We start from the raw sequence: 6,346 nt of genomic DNA on the forward strand, positions 1-6,346 counted from the left end.
AACTTTCTCCTTGTCCCTTTCCCCCACTCCCTCTGATCCCAGAGTCCCTCCAGTCCTGCCTCCTCTACGCTGGTGTGAAAGGCTCTGGAGTACAGTATCTGGCTTCTGTGTACCTGTGCCATGGGGAATGTGCTACTGTACTATTGTCTAAACATCTCAAAATAGCTCTGTAAAATCATATCAGGCTTCATTTTTCTAAGGTGGGGAGACTTGGAATCACCTACTTTTAGCTCTAAGACGCCCCTCAGGCTCATTAGTCTGTCTTTGCTTAACTTCCAGGGCGTGAGAGACAGGAGGGTGGTCAAACTCAGCACTTCCACAAAGCAGAGCAGAGTCACTAAGACACTGGGATCTTACTGATTATTCTTAATTTTACTATGGTAGTGCTCAGCAGCTGCAATCAGGATGAGGCAGTGTACAAACAGACTAAGGGATGATATCTGCTATAAATTCAATAAAGTTAACCATTGTTTTTTCTCTTCACAGGGTCCAACTTTCTTCATGCACCTCTGATCTCAGCAGCCTTCTCTGGCTTAGCTAGAAGGTTTAGGTGTTTTATAAGACCTTTGCTTCCTGGCTGCTACTAGAGACCTCTCTCTCTCCCCTACCCTGCTCAGCTGCTCTCCCTTGTCTGGTCCAGCCACTGCATGGAATGAGTGTGTTGAGAAAATGGCTGGGGGAGAGAGAAAACCTGCAGTGTGCAGGAAGTCAGACTAGATGCTCATGATGGTCCCTTCTGGCCTTAAAGTCTATGATAGTTTTGGTCAGAGAATTTACTTGTCTCTTAATGGTAAGTTTTTAATTGGCACGGGATTGGTTTTGTGCTGTCATGGTTGAGAAAGTAGGTTTTTTAAGGGCATCACATAATCCCATATTTTTCTGAAGAAACATTTTTGTTTATTATGCATTTTAAACATAATATATTGGGAATCATTACTGATCACATCTGAGTTTGCATCTACACAACTTTTATCAACATTTTTACATAAGCAACAAACACGTTAAATACATTCCTTCATAATACAGCATGAGAGAATATCAAAATCAACGTAACAGCTATGGGTCTGTATATGACCAGTCTATGTTTTCTTATGAGTGTTAGTGGGAGTATGTGTTTATGTCACTTTGAAACGAAACAGGCCAGGATGAGTCTAAGGATTTCTCTCAGCTTAGTTTCGTGTTTTATTTTATTAATAAGGGAATGTATGCTAAACAACTCATAAGCATAAAATATAAAAGTGTGTAACTGTGTGAAGCTCTCCAAACTTAAGGGGGAAGCTAGGCTAACAATAACTCAAACAATTATTTGTTATTGCATTGTTGTTTTTATTAATCAGTAATAATTTTTGCATCAGTGTTGACAGTTTCACATGGTCAGTTGTATTCTTTTTATGTTAAGAGGCTGCTGCTGGCCAATTTCAGTGCTGGGTGTTGTCAGGACTCTTGCTCCTCCCTTGCTGTCAAAGGCAAGTTGCATTTCACTTTTTAATTGTACTGTTAAGTGTCGTTTAAAATAATTGTTTATTTTAACACATGCTAGGTAACTAATTAATTATGCTTTAGCTCAGCTAGTTCAGCATATATTAAAGGCAACACTCCTTGTCTGCACTAGACTTTAAAACCTGTTAGCTAACATGCTAGCATAACACTAAAATCCTAGGCTAAATAAAGCCTCTGGTATCCAAACACACTACATAAGCATATTAGTTGGATGTTTCTGCTAAAATGATTAGTAGTAAAATGGCTCTTATTGATGTTTAAATTATCCCTGAGTTTCACTGTTAACACTGCATGCACTGAATGGGGGCAGTTTGCATCTCTTACAACTTATTGTCTGTTTGCAGACTCTGGAAGACAGCCATGTATCTATCAGTTTATATTCAATTCAAGTTCAGAAGGCTTGCTTTGCAAGCATAAGAGTTTCCAGCTTTTCCCTTGAAATGAAAACTTAGACTCTGTAGGAGCTGGAAAGCCAGTGGTTAAGGTTTGGAATGATTTTATAGCCCATCTCTACTTCTTTCAAGCCTTCTTTATTTGAAAAAATGTGATTATCCAAAACTCATGTCACAAATACAATATGAGTTAAAAAGACAATAAATAAATAAATAAATAAATAAAAACAAAAAAACCCAACAAATTATGCATACTCAACATCAACAAGACTCTTCTAAACCCACCATGTTTTTGATTCCTGGCTGATTTAAAAACTCTGCCTAAATTATTTTGGTTGTAGTTATTTACTTTTCTCTATTTAGGCATTTCCTCATTTTCAGATATCTCTCTTTCTTCTGCAAAAAAAGGATTGGTTAAAATGGCATAAATTGTCTGTCGGTCATCAAGGGGGTAGAGTATTTATGGCTGCTTGTTTTCTTAAGAAAATTCTCTCTTCCTTTGCATTGTGTTCTGCCACAGACTGAAGTGGAGTAATTTATGAATTATTTAGATTTATATTGCTTGTTCGCATACTCTCTGATACTGTATTTCATTTGACGTTATTGACTGGGAAGGTGATATCCCAGTTGTAAACTGACTGAGGATTTATGACAGTTGTTAAGTGAGACTGAATGAAATGCATTCCATTTCCCATCACTTCTCTTCAAAGTTATCTGATTAAACCAATAGTTCATGATAATTAATCATACTCCACTTTGTTACTACCATGTGCTTTATCCTGGAAACCCCTTTCCACACAAATAGTCCTTACTCATCTGAATAGTCCCAGTGAGGTTAGTGGGACTGGTTCCACGATTAAGGATTACTCACATGAGTAAAACCTTGCAGGATCAGGCTGTGATGGATTTGTGTATGTTGTCTATATCTATATTAAACTACAAATTCCATTTTGTTTTGTGAATGACATTGTGATTGTAAAACAGTTCTGAACCTTCAAATGTGATGGTCTTCTTGCACTGAAAGCCCCAGGAGATATCAGGAGAAATACCTATACTTAGCAGAGGCTAACAATGGAAAATGATCAAGAAAATGACCATTCAAATACAAGCACCGTAAGACAATGAGCTGGCTACCACATAGAAGAACCACTTATCCCAGATGGGCTTGTAACCAAACAACAGCTCACCTGATGTTCATGATAATCACTCAGGAGAGTCACTTGACAGAGGAGCCTAAACCTTATAACAGGGAGGTCTCTTTCATTGGCCTCTTTTAGACAAGAGCTCAGAAGCAGAAGGCAAGCAATGCAGGAGAGGAGAGGTCCTGGACTCCCTAAAAGACACTGAGCAAAACCCAAAAGGCTCTCAGAGTGGTGAGGAAACTAAAGCTGGAATTTGCATGAAGGTTTTTGTTGTTTTCTTTAGATCTGTATATCTCTTGTACTTTGTGAGTTAAATGTTATTGGTTCAAAAATTCCTTTACCAAGTCTCTGTTACTTGTTTTTTACTGTTGTGTAGTCCCCAAAGTAACTCAGCCCACAACTTCAGTAGAATTTTGGGAGCATACAAGATATATTGAGTATGCTTGTAGAAGATAGCACTAATTTCAGGGCCTAAGCAGTTGGACTGTGAAGGGATGGATACTAGACAGGGCTCTGTGTCCCAAGTGTGTGTCTAGAGCCCCAGAGACATGCCTGGATTCTGCCCAGATCCCAGCAAACCTAAGAGCATATAGGCTCCAAGGTCTGAGTCCAGCACAGCAGCCGGGTGAACATCCAGTTAGGGGAGCTCTTCCAGGGTTGTAATACAGGCCCTATAAACTAGAAATGAGAGTGCCTCTGGTCTTCTTTTTGTACATTACTGTTGATACTACAGTATACATTCATAGCTTCCAGTTGCTATACCAAGACATGCACTATCCATTAATTGCTGCTGAAGGTGTACCTTCCAACTCCCTCATCCCTCAAAATAGGAGTTAAACCTGTGGCCTTGAAGCGTAAGAGGCCAATGGACATTATATAAGCCAAACAGCAGGGAGGCTATTTACTGCTCAGTTGAGTGCTATATGTGGAGTATTTGTCAGCAGAAATTGTGTATTTTCCAGTGTTTGTTAAGGTCACAACCTTTTTGTTTCAATCTAATTCTTTTACTTGTTTTTTTTCACCAGAGAGAGGGCGCAACAGTTTTACAGAAAACCTAAAATAGAAGTAAAGTACACATTATGGAATTGTATAGAGTTGATGTTATGAACCCAAGGTGCTTTAGATTGTTATAGGGACCCTATTTAATAGCAAATAGCAAAGGTGCTGTTTATGCTTCTGATGACGCAGTGGTAGGAGGGTTCCATTTTCCCCATCAAGCACTAAGGACTGGTGTAAGAAGTGAGTGAACTCAGGATATTTGTGAGAGTGGCATATGACAGACAGTTTGTGGATAATTATTATTTATTTCTAGACTTTATATAAAAGTGCTACTCTCTAGTAACCCAGGACTAACTGGGACTAAGGTACTGCAATAATGAGCAAATTGGAAATACTCAGGAAGGCTTCATCTTCAAAGATAATAGAGCCTCTGCTGTCATTTTAGTGTTCATACCTGGTCTTCCTTGTCAATCTAGCACTTCATGGAGTTTCCTCAGTATCCTCTCTCTCCTCTTTTTATTCCTGTTCTCACTTCCCCCCACCTTTTGCTACCCCCTCTTCATACATATAGGGGGAGTCTCCAGGGACCGTATAGTTATTATACTATATGTTATTGCTTATTTTGCTTTGTTTAAAGATGCTCCCTTTATACCTTCTCAACTCCTACTTAATACTCCCCTTGTATACATAAGGATCACATTAACCCTTTTTACTACAGCATTACTCTGGGAGGTTATGTTTAACTGATTATCCACCATGATCCCCACATCTTTACAGAGTCACTGCTTCTCTGGATAGTGTTCTCCCATCCTGTAGGTATAACCTACATTCTTTGTTCCTAGATGTATTACTTTCCATCTGGCAATTCTGAAACTCATATGGTTTGTCTGTACCCAGTTTACCAAGTGATCCAGATCAGTCTGTAGCAGCAACCTGTCTCCTTCATTATTTACCATGCTGCCAATGTTTGTATCCTATGCAAACTTTATCAGTAATGGTTTTATATTTTTTCCAAGTCATTGATAAAAATGTTAAATAACGTAGGGCCCAAAAACAATCCTTGCAGGATGACACTAGAAACACAGCTTCCCAACGATGGTTCTCCATTTATAATTACATGTTTAGACCTGCCATTTAACCATTTTAAAATGCATTTAATGTGTGCCATGTTGATTTTGTATTATTCTAGTTTATTAATTACGATGTCATGCAGTAGCAAGTCCTGTGCTGTACATAAGTGTAAGTATATTACATAAATACTGTTACAATCAAACTTGTAATTTCTTCTAGTTGTTCCCTATGTTAATTGGTAGTATCTTGGTCTTATCTGTATTGACTCTCAGCCAGTATGTCCACATCCATGCCTCCACCCTGACCAAGAACACTGCCCAATTAAACAGAAATGGCCATTACTCCTGCCATCAGATGGAAAGGTCACAAAGAAACTGATAAACTAAGTTTAAAAGAAAATGGGGGTGGAAGGAAGGGCCACTGCAGGATGAGAGGTGATGTAGGAGGGAACTGGTGGTTGGCCATACCTCATAAATGGTGCTGAATTGTGCAAAGAACAGGTAAATCATAGGAGGCATCAGTACAAGCTTCTCAAGTGCTGGCCTGCCAACGTGCATTAACCTTGATCAAGAGAGTGTATGTTTGCTAGGGTTGATAGGCTACTTCAGGCCCCATGTCTGCCAAGTCCTCAGCTGCTTTGTTGAGTTTGCCAACTATTGTCAATTATAGGGGTGTTGTTTTATGATGTGGATTCTTGTCCATTAGGAAATAGACAGTGTTCACCAACTCATTTTACATAGGCCTTTGAGTAGCTTTCTGGTTGATGATTAGAACTGACTGAGATTTTTCCATCAGAATATTTTTCACAGGGAAATGTTATTTCCACAAAATGAAAATTTTCCTTGGGAAAAATGTCAATTTTTGCCAACTATTTTGATTTTTCCATCAGGAAAACTGAAATATTTTAGGTTGGTTTGGCGTTAATTTGTGTCTGCCTGAGCCATCATGGTGCCTCATGGGAGCTGTAGTTTGGGTGCCTCAGACACTGGTTTACCCTTATGGGCTAAGCTCCTGGCAGGGCCGGCTCTAGGCACCAGCAAAACAAGCTGGTGCTTGGAGCGGCACATTTTTAGGGGCGACATTCGGGCGCGGGCCATGCCGCCCCTAAAAATGTGCCCCGGCCGCCCTAACTCACCTCCGCTGCTGCCGCTTGCGTGCCGCTGCTTGCCCTCCCTCCCAGGCTCTCAAACCCGGGAGGGAGGGGGAGATCCCGAGCGGCTGGGGCGCACGAAACAGCTGATT

This window comes from Trachemys scripta, chromosome 9, assembly GCF_013100865.1.
Source record: "Trachemys scripta elegans isolate TJP31775 chromosome 9, CAS_Tse_1.0, whole genome shotgun sequence".
In the NCBI taxonomy this organism is placed as follows: domain Eukaryota; kingdom Metazoa; phylum Chordata; order Testudines; family Emydidae; genus Trachemys; species Trachemys scripta.